Source organism: Xyrauchen texanus, chromosome 23, assembly GCF_025860055.1.
Source record: "Xyrauchen texanus isolate HMW12.3.18 chromosome 23, RBS_HiC_50CHRs, whole genome shotgun sequence".
NCBI lineage: Eukaryota > Metazoa > Chordata > Actinopteri > Cypriniformes > Catostomidae > Xyrauchen > Xyrauchen texanus.
Window position 1 is genome coordinate 5,890,252 of NC_068298.1, and position 12,679 is coordinate 5,902,930.

Genomic DNA, 12,679 nt, shown 5'->3' on the forward strand with positions numbered 1-12,679 from the left:
GACACTACATTTACCTCTACCCCTAAACTTAACCTTAACCTCACCTTTGAAAAAATAACCTTGGTTTTGCTAAAGTAACCATGGTTTCATGTGGAAATGAGTGTGATTGACAGACCCCGCCTCTGGATCTCGCCGACATTCACCGTGACCAAATAATTTACATTTACATTTATTCATTTGGCAGATGCTTTTATCCAAAGCGACTTACAGTGCACTTATTACAGGGACAATCCCCCCGGAGCAACCTGGAGTTAAGTGCCTTGCTCAAGGACACAATGGTGGTGGCTGTGGGGATCGAACCAGCGATCTTCTGATTACCAGTTTACCAGTTATGTGGTTTAAACCACTCCACCACTCCAAATCACTGTGATGAAATTTATATTCATTTTTATCTATTATTTTAAGTAGTATTAAAGGAAAAATTAAGAGTTGAAACATGAAATCGGATGGGAAAAGTGTGGGACAAAAAGTGGATTCAAACCACAGTCGCTAGGACAACAGTACACATTAACACACCGGCTTTACACCTCATGCTGCTGCAGCGACATCAATTAGTTTGTCGTATATTTATTTGGTTCCACCAGATTATTATGGGGCTTTTCCACTGCATGGTACAACTCAACTCAACTTGACTCTGCTCGCTTTTATGGGGTTTTCCACTGTGGACAGTACCTGGTACCTGATTTTATTTTAGTACCACCTCGGTCGAGGTTCCAAGCGAGCTGAGCCAATACTTAATGTGACATCAAAATCCTGCAGATGACTGATTGGTCAGGGAGAATCGTCACTACCAACATCACTGGATTTCCGACATGTTACATCAACGCGCTAGTTTTAAAGTTAGTAACAGCGATAACAGTATCATTTGTCCACGCGACTTTTTTTCACTTTTTTTGTGGAAAAGGAAATGGCCGTGCACTAAACCCCGCTGTGGTCAATAAACAAGGTGCAGACGGTCCACTCTTTAGCGATGAGCGAAACAAAAAAGTCTCTCAGGAAGTGTCTCAGCTGTTGGCCGCAAACGGCTACCACCGGACCTACCAACAGTGCAGGAAAAAGTAAACATAAGTGACTACACAACCATCAAAGAAAAGTGGAAGTGGTTCGACCGAATGGACGCTATCTAAACTGGCGAGCAAAGGGAGGGAGAGTGCCCTCATCACTTTATTTAGTTGACCAGCTACTGGAAGCTTGCTTCTAAAACAACCAGGCCAATTTAATGGTTACACTTATGTAAAATCACCATGCAACAGCTGCTTTATGCAGCACAATGAGCTAGTAGCTAGCGGTTGTGTTATTGTTTTGGTCAGTTTGTGTCCTATTTAAGATGATGTCATGGCAGTGGACGCGGCGCAACTATGACTATCATCCTATAATCAAACCCATGCTGGGGAGGCACTAAACTGCAGTGGAAATGCAAGCTCAGAAAAATAAAGCGAGTAGAGTTGAGGTGTCAAACCGTAATGTGCAGTGGAAAAGTGCCATTAGGGTGCAAATAACTGCACTGTGTGGCAGATGCTATTTACACTATTGTGCAAATAGACAATCCTTTATAATAAACGTGTATCTAAAATGCAAAGCTGAAGAATGAAACTTTTTAGGTTTTAAAATACTTTCTCCTATCCCAACTTAATATACAGAGACAACAATAAGTAAGCCATTCATAGGTACATTTTCTCAAGAACTGTAAACACTGGGACTGTGTAGCGCTATAAAAAATCATGTTTGTTTTGAGTGACCCGTCCAGGCCAACATAACAACACTGGCTCAACCAATTCTTTTCTCCCCTTTTCTACCCAATTTGGAATGCCCAATTCCCAATGCCATCTAAGTCCTCGTGGTGGCATAGTGACTCGCCACAGTCCAGGTGGTGGAGGATGAATCTCAGTTGCCTCAAAGTCCGTCAATCTGCGAGGTGACTCTACCCACCATAGCAACCGGGCCAATTGGTTGCTTAGGAAGCCTGACTGGAGTCACTCAGCATGCCCTTGATTCGACCTTGTGACTCTAGGTGTGGTAATCAGCGTCTTTACATGCTGAGCTACCCAGGCCCGATTAGTCGTGCTCTTGAATGGGCAGGACTTTACAACTAATGGCTAGTCAAACATGATAAAGGTAACTGACAATGTATAAAATGCTAAAGCATCACTGTCGAGCCGAGCACAGAGCATGCTACCTTCAACAAAACCTTGAATATTTTTTAAAGATTTAATGCCACCAACCTGGTCAACTTCGGTAAACCCAGTGATTAGTTCTTCCTCGAAAGTGCTCGCTGTATCAACTCTTGTAAAACTCTTGTGAGTTTGTTTTCAGTTGGACTGATAAATAAAATATCTTTGCCCCTGACTCCTGGAATTTGTCTAGAGACTGCAAGATTGAGAAAGTATTTTCCATTTTCTGTGCAATATTCATCAGACGGTCAGAAAACAGACCGTGGGCAGTCCATGAGCGTGCTGTCTGAGGTAAACTCAGCGCTCAGAGTGAGGCAAAATGCACCATTAATTTTCCAAAAAACACAGAACGACCTCAGGGTTTAGCAGCTGGAGACATGAAATGTGCCATTTAGATTCTGATTCAGTCTTTGCATATCTTTAAAATCGTTAGGGATATTATATTTGTTTGACAGCTGAATCCACTTAGTAGTGACTGAGGCTATTCCAGAGACATCTGGATGATACTATGTGTCCTTAATCATCAGTTTCTCTGGAGCCTGAGGGCGTGTTGGCTTTGATTCATATGTGTGGATTGCTCAAAGCCCAGTGGGGACAATGAGGGATTTTCATATGCGTTCTGTAATCACTGTTGTATTTAGTCACTAATGACGATTTCATTTAAAGAAACACTTGATATGACTAAGAAAGCTTATTCATGTTTGATACAGGAAACACTTGAATACTTATTCATTTTATTTGCAAGTCAGTTAAAGAAAAGTTCCCAGTTATATACAATTTACAGCATTTGTGGCATAATATTGATTACCACAAAAAATTATTTAGACTTGTCCCTCGTTTATGCAATAAATAAATAAATAAATAAATAATTGAGTTGACTGTAAGGCATTTACAATGCAAGTGAATAGGGCCAGTCTATTAACATAAAAAATACACACTGTTTTAAAAGTAAAGCCACAAAACAGAAACATTATACACGTTACCATGATTTTAGTGTGATCAAATTGCGTTCTAATCTTATCTGGGTCAACTTTGTTGCCATGACGACATATTGCTGGTAAAAACTGTAATCTGGTAAACGTCATAACATTGGTAGGTTTTGGATTTTGTCACACTAAAATCATGTTACTATATCTTGTTGCTATACTTTTAAAACAGTGTGTATTTGAATGATCATGGACTGGTCCCTTTCACTTCCATTGTAAGAGCCTTTCCTGTCATTTTTGCTTATCTTTTTTAAAATAAACAAGGAACAAGTTTAAAAAATGTTTGGTGTATTTTGGGTAACATTATGCCACAAATGCTGTCAACTGAGTTTGAACCCAGAAAATTATTTTAAATGGGAAAATGCTTAATTTTATTTTTATTATAAAAATGTTATGGTTGATCTGGGAAACAAATGTGATGGTCAACAAAGTAGTTTGAGTTCTTTATTTTGCACAAAATCTTTTAAAACCCCTAACCATATTTAACCGTATTAAATTTGGTCACGTACCTTGTCCTGCACCATTTGTGCTGCAGACATGAAATACCTTAAATGGACCCTTCATTAAGCTCCGCCCCCTTTGGTTACAGTTGCCCGCACTGAGTCCCCACTGGATTGAATGGGACATTGCCGTGAAGGACGTGGTTTTTGGCTAAATATTCTCATAAATGGAATGGATAATATCTTTACGTGGGCTGGTATGAAGAGTGACATTGTTATGCATATTTATCTGAAGTAATTTGATTAAAAACTGTGAAAAGAGAAAAACTTCCTTCAAGGAGGGAACCAAGCCATTTACCAGGATACCATTAAGAATTTAAGTTGGGCACTTTTGACTTGGGCCAGTAAGCAACAAGCTAGCAATGCCCTAGCAACAACTCAGATCAACCTAGCAACCAACCACACAGCAACACCTTAGTATCATGTTATGCACAGGCAAACATCACACGTTTTTAGTTTCAAGAATGGATTCTTAGTTATTAAGTTATTTATATATTTTTTATATTTTTGTATAATAATGCTAACAACAATACATAATACCTGTAACTTACCTGGATATTTCATAGATTACAGCCTTATGTGTATTTGCAAAGAGCAGCTGTATGTTGTATGTAACAATATCGACAAGCAAGTTATTGATCTGTTGACTTGAATAAAATGGAGGCTTAACAGTAAACCAGGGCCATGCTGATAGTTTTCCAAACACAGCCTCTGTAGATACTGTTAACTGTTTGGCATTCTGCTCACACTCTGAAGTAGCCATAACAATTTGTGATATCCATTTCAAATTACAGATGATGGGTTAATCAGAGGCACAATTGGGCACATCGCACACACTCACTTTCTTTAGTGTGATCTTCACGGCACAGTAATTTTCCATTTTTACTCGCTAAGCTTGACAGTGGCAAAATCAAACATTAAGCTTTGCTCTGTCCTTGGAATGCTGGTGAAAATGCTGATATAATTGCTGTTAGTAAAGGCCATACATGATAGAATAGTGGAATAGTTTGGTGATCTAACCTGATATGGTCAATGTAATCAGGATGAATCTTTGGATAGTTAAATCAGTATTTACATGGTCCAATCAGTAGCTACAGCCGAATAATAAAGAGAATGTCAAGGTCAAGCTGTAACTGGGTAATTCAGGCTGTGGGAAGCCTGGAATAGGCAGAAAAAACACATTAAAATATCCAAACACAACATGGCTTGAATGCTGTAATTCCATAGTGAAAATGTGTAGTTCTGTGTCAATTAACAAATTTTTTGTATTTTCAGTTAAATATATCAGTTACCGGTAAGATAAATATGCATAGCATTATATATATAGCATTATACATATAATATTCTGTAAATATATATATATATATATATTTAGAATATTATATGTTATTATTATTTTATGTATATATACAGTATATTATATGTTATTATTATGTTATATATATATATATATATATATATATATATATATATATATATATATATATATATATATATATATATATATATATATATATATACAGCATATTATATGTTATTATTATGTTATATATATATATATATATTTAGAATATTATATGTTATTATTATTTTATGTATATATACAGAATATTATATGTTATTATTATGTTATATATATATATATATATATATATATATATATATATATATATATATATATATATATATATATATACAGCATATTATATGTTATTATGTTATATATGTATACAGAATATTACATGTCATTATTATGTATACATATATATATATATATATATATATATATACAGAATATTATATGTTATTATTATGTTATAACATATATATATATACAGAATATTACATGTCATATATTATATATATATATATATATATATATATATATATATATATATATATATATATATATATATATATATATATATATATATATAACATAATAATGACATGTAATATTCTGTATGTATATATATATATATATATATATATATATATATATATATACAGAATATTATATGTTATATATATACAGTGTATCATATGTTATCTCTTGTATGTAGTTTTTAATTACATTTTTTATTACATTTGTATTAAAGTTAAATTTGCCTATTTATATTTTATATAATTCCACATACAATTTTAAGAACTCTGTGACTATCTATATTATAATGTATATATGATCTAATTTCTAATTAAAGTTACATTTTACTGGCCTCAAATGTATATATTTTATATAATTCCAATGCATAAGAATGTCCCTAAAAATGTTACTCCATTTTTTATAATATTAATTATTTAATTTTAATCTAATTTATTTTAATATATATATTTTTTATCATTTTTCCTACAAACCTCATGTGGCTTAATTAGGAGAGGTGTGCTATTGCTTTTCTCTGTGCTCAGACTTTCTAATGATCAGATTTTCAGCACATACAAAACTCTGTTGAATGTGTTAAATGTCAACATATCAATTTAATGAGACATTAAGTGGTTTTCACTAATTGTTTGGAAATGTACATGAGCAATGTGCTCATATATGATGCGTAATATCAGACTTCCTTCTAGAGCTTCTTGTCATATACTGTCAATTTGACAAATTGACAAGCACACATGTACAGTATGAATAAATAAGCTTGTTTACTATTTTTATTTTCAACATCTTGGCATTATTGAAACTATTGAAAGGATAGACATGTTGCTCACTGTGGTAATTATCCCACAGTAATAGCTGATGCCATGAACAGCACATCTCCATAGGGACAGCAGATAATGAGGAAAAGTCAACAGCCAATAATTAAACTGTTTTGCTCCAAGTCTAACATAATTGAATGTAGCTATTAAAAAGAGCTTCATCGCTATCCATTATAAGTCTTTAAGATAGCGCACACTTGAATTATGCAAAGTAATGCACACAAAGTTCAATTTCCCATAGACATTTTGCTAACAGGTCTTCGTTGCAATGAGATCAGTTCTGCCGATCGAGCTAAACAAAAAAAATAAGCTATCATTAATCTTTATTATTAATATTATACAATTTTAATATAAAACCTTGTAGTTTTAAAAGGCCAGAATAATGGTGTGAACATATTTCAATAAAGCTGCTTATCCTGTCATAAACGTTCTTTTCTCTAGCGAGTTAAAGAAGACAAATTACATTTCAAGCCTTAAAGCAACACTATGTAACTTTTGGCCATCTAGCGGTTCTTCTTGCAGAAGAACATTGTTTTGGTAATGACGTAAGTCGTGCTTAGGCTCTGTTGAAAGTGGTTTGAGGCACCGGTGTACACATGGATGCAGGACATCTTATCAGAGCAAATGGATAAATAAATAACGAAAGAAAGGAAAAGACAGATATCTGAAAACTTGTCATCTGAGCAGATAAGTGCCATAGTTTATGCGGTTGTTTTGACTTATTGGAAACATTACAAAAGTTAGGCAACATTAGACATAACGATTGCTAGTCTGATAAGGTCAAACGTAATGTTTTTATAACTGCAGGATATTCTGTACAAATATACCACAGTAGTAACTAATTTATAGATTGTCATTGTTACCAAACAGTGGTCAACATAATTTCAAGACTCACATATCCTTACAGTTTAATTATTGCATTGCACTGACGTGTGTGTGTGTGTGTGTGTGTGTGTGTGTGTGTGTGTGTGTGTGTGAGCGTGTATTTATCACTTTGTGGGGACCAAATGTCCCCAATAAGGATAGTAAAACCCGACATTTTTGACCTTGTGGGGACATTTTGTCGGTCCCCATGAGGAAAACAGCTTATAAATCATACTAAATTATGTTTTTTGAAAATGTAAAAATGCAGAAAGTTTTCTGTGAGGGTTAGGTTTAGGGGTAGGGTTAGGTTTAGGGGATAGAATATAAAGTTTATACAGTATAAAAACCATTATGTCTATGGAAAGTCCCCATAAAACATGGAAACACTACATGTGAGTGTGTGTGTGTGTGTGTGTGTGTGTGTGTGTGTGTGCGTGTATTTATCACTTTGTGGGGACCAAATGTCCCCATAAGGATAGTAAAACCCGAAATTTTTGACCTTGTGGGGACATTTTGTCGGTCCCCATGAGGAAAACAGCTTATAAATCATACTAAATTATGTTTTTTGAAAATGTAAAAATGCAGAATGTTTTCTGTGAGGGTTAGGTTTAGGGGTAGGGTTAGGTTTAGGGGGTAGAATATAAAGTTTGTACAGTATAAAAACCATTATGTCTATGGAAAGTCCCCATAAAACATGGAAACACAACATGTGTGTGTGTGTGTGTGTGTGTGTGTGTGTGTGTGTGTGTGTGTGTGTGTGTGTGTGTTCCACGCAAAATCCATCCCAACAGCTCTAAAATATAAATCGTTATTATAGGTTTATCAAAGTGTATTTGGGTAAAGACATGGTTTGAAAGATGGATTTTTGTTGCACACACTCATTAATAACATTTTGTTGTTTTTTTAGCAAAACAAAGTTACATAGTGTAGCTTTAAATACACCATAACTGGTATGTCTACAAAGAAACCATTTAACGATAGATCTTTTAAATAGGAATTTTCTGTTGCACTGACAAACTTAATAGAATAAAGCCATTAAGCATTATTTTAATAGCAGTGTAGTCAGGTGTCCTTAAATAAGAATATATTGAGTGAAGAAATCTGTTGTCTTGGATGCTTCGGTGCATCTTAGATTTTACAATATGAAATATATTTTTTGGTCAACTATCCCTTTAAATTCAGTATCTGTTAGACTCTGAGTCCCTTGATGATGTGAGAAGGATGAGTCATTGTAGAATATACATCACATAACGTGTCATAGAAAACAATGCTGATATTGCTGTTCCAAACTTTGGAGCAGATGTTGGATGATTCTCTCATTGTCTCTAAAGACTCATGGCTCGCATCTGCATTCAAAACAAAAGCTGCATGAGCTTGGCAGAAACATCCAAAGAGAATTAAAATTTCGAGTGCAGAGCTTGGTACCTCCAGAGATTTCTTTAGCAGGTAATTTTCTTGCCTTCAAAGCAACAGAACTCTATGATGACTTTGCTTGGATCTTATTCCAAACCAGTACTTGGATCAGGCCCATGTTCAGGGGGGTCATTCGGTTTTAAGGTATGGGGTGCTGAACCTCAATCATAATCCGATCAGCTCTGATCCAGATGGCTTATGGCACACTAGTTTCTCATTACCCATATCACCATTTCTACTCAAAGCATTTTTTTTCTTTTCTTTTGTATTTGGGGACTGTAGAGCATCTTTAGATTATATAATTCATCACATTCGCATTAGTTTATAATGGCATGCAGGTGACCATTTTAGCACACTTGAATGATTAATGTGATCATAAGGGAAATTTCATATTTGCTGGCAAATTTAGGCAACCAAAATTGACTTGTTTTCTTCCTCTAAGAAGGCATGAACAACAAACAGTTTTGTTTCAGCTGACACATCAACGACTTTAGGACAACATGCATAATTGTACTCGTAATAACCTCGGAGTGCTCTGCACACTAGGGCAGGGGTTCTCCAAAGGGAGTCTGGAAGCCTGGCAGTTACTGCTACATACGTCAGAGCTCAAGTAGGAAAACACTTTAGAGACTGAATCATGAAAACAAGCTGGTAATTTTCGCTCTGAGCACACTTGGGGATTGCTGGATGTCCTTGAGGATGATTTGAGTTATGTTGTTGGTCCGGTCCTCAAGAATAGTTGAGAAACACTGCACTAGATGTTCCCTCCTCTCAAGATGATACACATTGTTGCAGTCTAAATCTGTTTTAATATTAAATAGTATGCTATATAATAAATTATTTATATAGTCTATTGGTAATGCCAAATGCCCGCTCAGTTAGGCATCCACATGCTGTAACTGGTGGCTTCTTTCGAGTCCTCATGTGAAGAGCGCTTGTGACTTGCGATTGAAGCTGTTTGTGTAAATGGTCAAAATGCATTTGCCTGTTTTGTTGAGCTAATGAAAACTCTGTTGAGTTGGTTCATCCTGATGCAATTAGTATCCAAGATAACCTGGAAAACAAAGAGTAATATATAGATGTGCTTGAGGATTTTGCCAAATTTAATAATAATAATAACTTTTAAGGCACTGTCCCATGAACCTCAGAAACTTTGGCAAATCCAGCAACAATTTATTTTCTTATAAGCAGCTGTTAAGCCTATTTAAAGCCTGCTAACTACTAAACTAACTTAAACTCGACAATGATAGGCTAAACAAACAGCCCTGATCTCATGAAAATGACGTGTCTGTGGTAACATTTTTGAAAAATGAAATGATTACATGTATCGCTTAAGTTTCCAGGTGAAATGCCCACTGAGGGGTGCTGAAAGCAAGATAAATGTTCTTCCAAAATGACAAGGATTTTAAGGTTAATGCCTTATTTAGTTTTAAATGAACAAATCCTAAATCCCTAACATTTTTAAACCTAAACCTAACCAATAGTGTCATAAAAACCAAATGTGAGATGACAGAGCGTTATCATTGAGCACATCTAATGTTAAGACAAAAGTTAGTGGAACCTTTTAGTTTTTGTTTTGCATCATCATAAACTGTGCAAAACGGTATGGTTACAGCTGTAATCCTTGTTCCCTGAAAGAAGGGATCTTGTTGCTGCATCAGTTGCTGGCACAGTGTGGAAGCTCCGCCCAAGAGCAACAAACTCTGAAGCCCTTTAAAATCACTACAATTTATTGACTGATGGTGCTTGGCAATCCACCCCTGATAAATGTCACTGCAAGCCTATTAATTGGAGCACAGAACCATTTCATTAGGATTTAAGAAGAGTCAACAGAGTTTTATCAAGACTCTTAATGGCAAAAAAGGGTTATCATTGTAACCATACCATTCCTGTTCAAGTCACTCAATTCGATGCCTCATCCATTGCTGACACTTTGGGATTTTTATACAATCATGCTGTGCTACTGGTCCGCACACACCAGCTATGTTTACTAGCCTGTAGGGTATTTAAAAGGCATTGACAGAGTTTCCCCTTCAAATTGAGAAATCAAAATCGAAAAAGAAATTCCAACCATTTAAGGTAGAGAAAGTGTCAGAGACCACGGAAAAATAGCCATCCACACCATGGGGGGAAAGGTCGTAATGGTCCATGACTGACAACTTGACACAACCTGAGCCCTGAAAGGAGTGGTCAAAACATTGGGCACATAACCATCCCTTGGCTTGAGAACAGCTTTTGACAAGCCCAGTCCAAACTCCAAACAACAATCATTAGCCAATAAGGCCTGAAGGTCCCCAAAACGTTTGACTGAAGCCAAAACGGGTAACAGTGCAGTCTTCAGAGAGAGAATGTGTAAGCTTACTGGGTCTAGTGGTTTAAAAGGGGAACCTGTAAGCACATTTAACACAAGTGTGAAATAAGATAATGGGGTGAGAGAGTCTCAGCTGTCTTGCACCTCGCAAACATTTTCAGACTGACAAACCACCCAGGGGGTCATGGTTAGTCGCTGAAGCAATGATTTACACTTTGAGCATGCATGGAATGGGTCCGGCGACAAATTTACAATTGGACATGACCGAACTCCATGACTGCTGCGTTGTCTGCCTGGATCAGTATCTGAAAGCCCTGCACAACTGATGGGAAAGCTTAGAGAGCTTGAAAGACTGCAAGCAATTCCAGATGATATATGTGCCATGCCACTTGTGAACCTGTCCAGGTGCCAGAGGCACCTATGGAGATTCCTTGTGTCTGGTCACTTAATAAACAAAATGCAGGCATTTTTGGCAGGTATAAAAGTCAGTGACATATGCACCCCCTCATCATAATCTCAGCCGAAAGTGACCGTATAATGCGCACCAGCGCACAGGCACGGTCTGGACAGACAAAGCTGATTTAGATGGAGAACAGGAGAGACACAAGGCTTGAGTCGGCAACAAATAATTCTCAAACTCTCCTTGCTCTAAATTCCTACCTTGCGCACCTCCCTCATGCAATACCTCGAGAGCCGCAGGTGGATAAGGGAGCGGCTTCGGCTTTCAGAACAAAAACGAGCTGAGAGCAAAACATTTAGAGTCTCATGCGGCCACAATGAATGCAATTAATCTCAGCGAGCGCTTTATGCGTGCAGGCTCAGCCTAGGGAATAATAGCACTCATACTGAACAGGAGAATGGGGAAGAGGAGGAACGTAAGGCTGGGCCAGCGATAAATCCTCCTCAAATCTCCCTGCTCTATTTCTCATCCTCACAAGCCTCCCTCATAAGGTTCCTTGAAAGCCGCTGAAGGAGTGTACAGGTAGGAGAGGGTAGGGACTTCGGCTTTCAGAATGAAAGCAAGCCGAGAGCAAAGCATCTTGAGTTTCATGCTCTCACAGTGAACGCAATCAGTCTCAATGAGTGTTGCTTCTAGAAAACAGTGCTCATGCTTGTCAGACAGAGGGATATATTGCTTTTTTGTTATGTACTTTTGGAAACATTTGCAAAACGAGTGGTGGTGGCATAGTGGGCTAAAGCACATAACTGCTAATCAGAAGGTTGCTGGTTCGATCCCCACTGCCACCACCATTGTGTCCTTGAGTAAGGCACTTAACTCCAGGTTGCTCCGGGGGGATTGTCCCTGTAATAAGTGCACTTTAAGTCGCTTTGGATAAAAGCCTCTGCCAAATGCATAAATGTAAAACAGCATCTTTATAAAGATGTTGGAATCAAATGGCTTTTTTAGTTTTTTTTTCATTGAGGAATACATCTTACACAATGCACAATATCAAACATGGAAGCTTTAAATGGATACGCTGTCCATTGGAGCACAACTGGAAAGTAGTTAAGAAAAGGTTGATCCATCCGTCGGAGCATAAAAGAGTAGTAAAAAATGCAATATCAAAGCCAATGTGAAGATTCGGGCATCCAGAGTATGACAGATGAAATCGTGACCCTGAAGGAGTAAATTCTGATCAAATAATTTTAATGATGATTTAATCAATTCAGATAGCTAAATCAAGTCACACCCTGCATTTCCCCCCCTCATTGAATGTCTATTTTCTCCCAGAACTATGT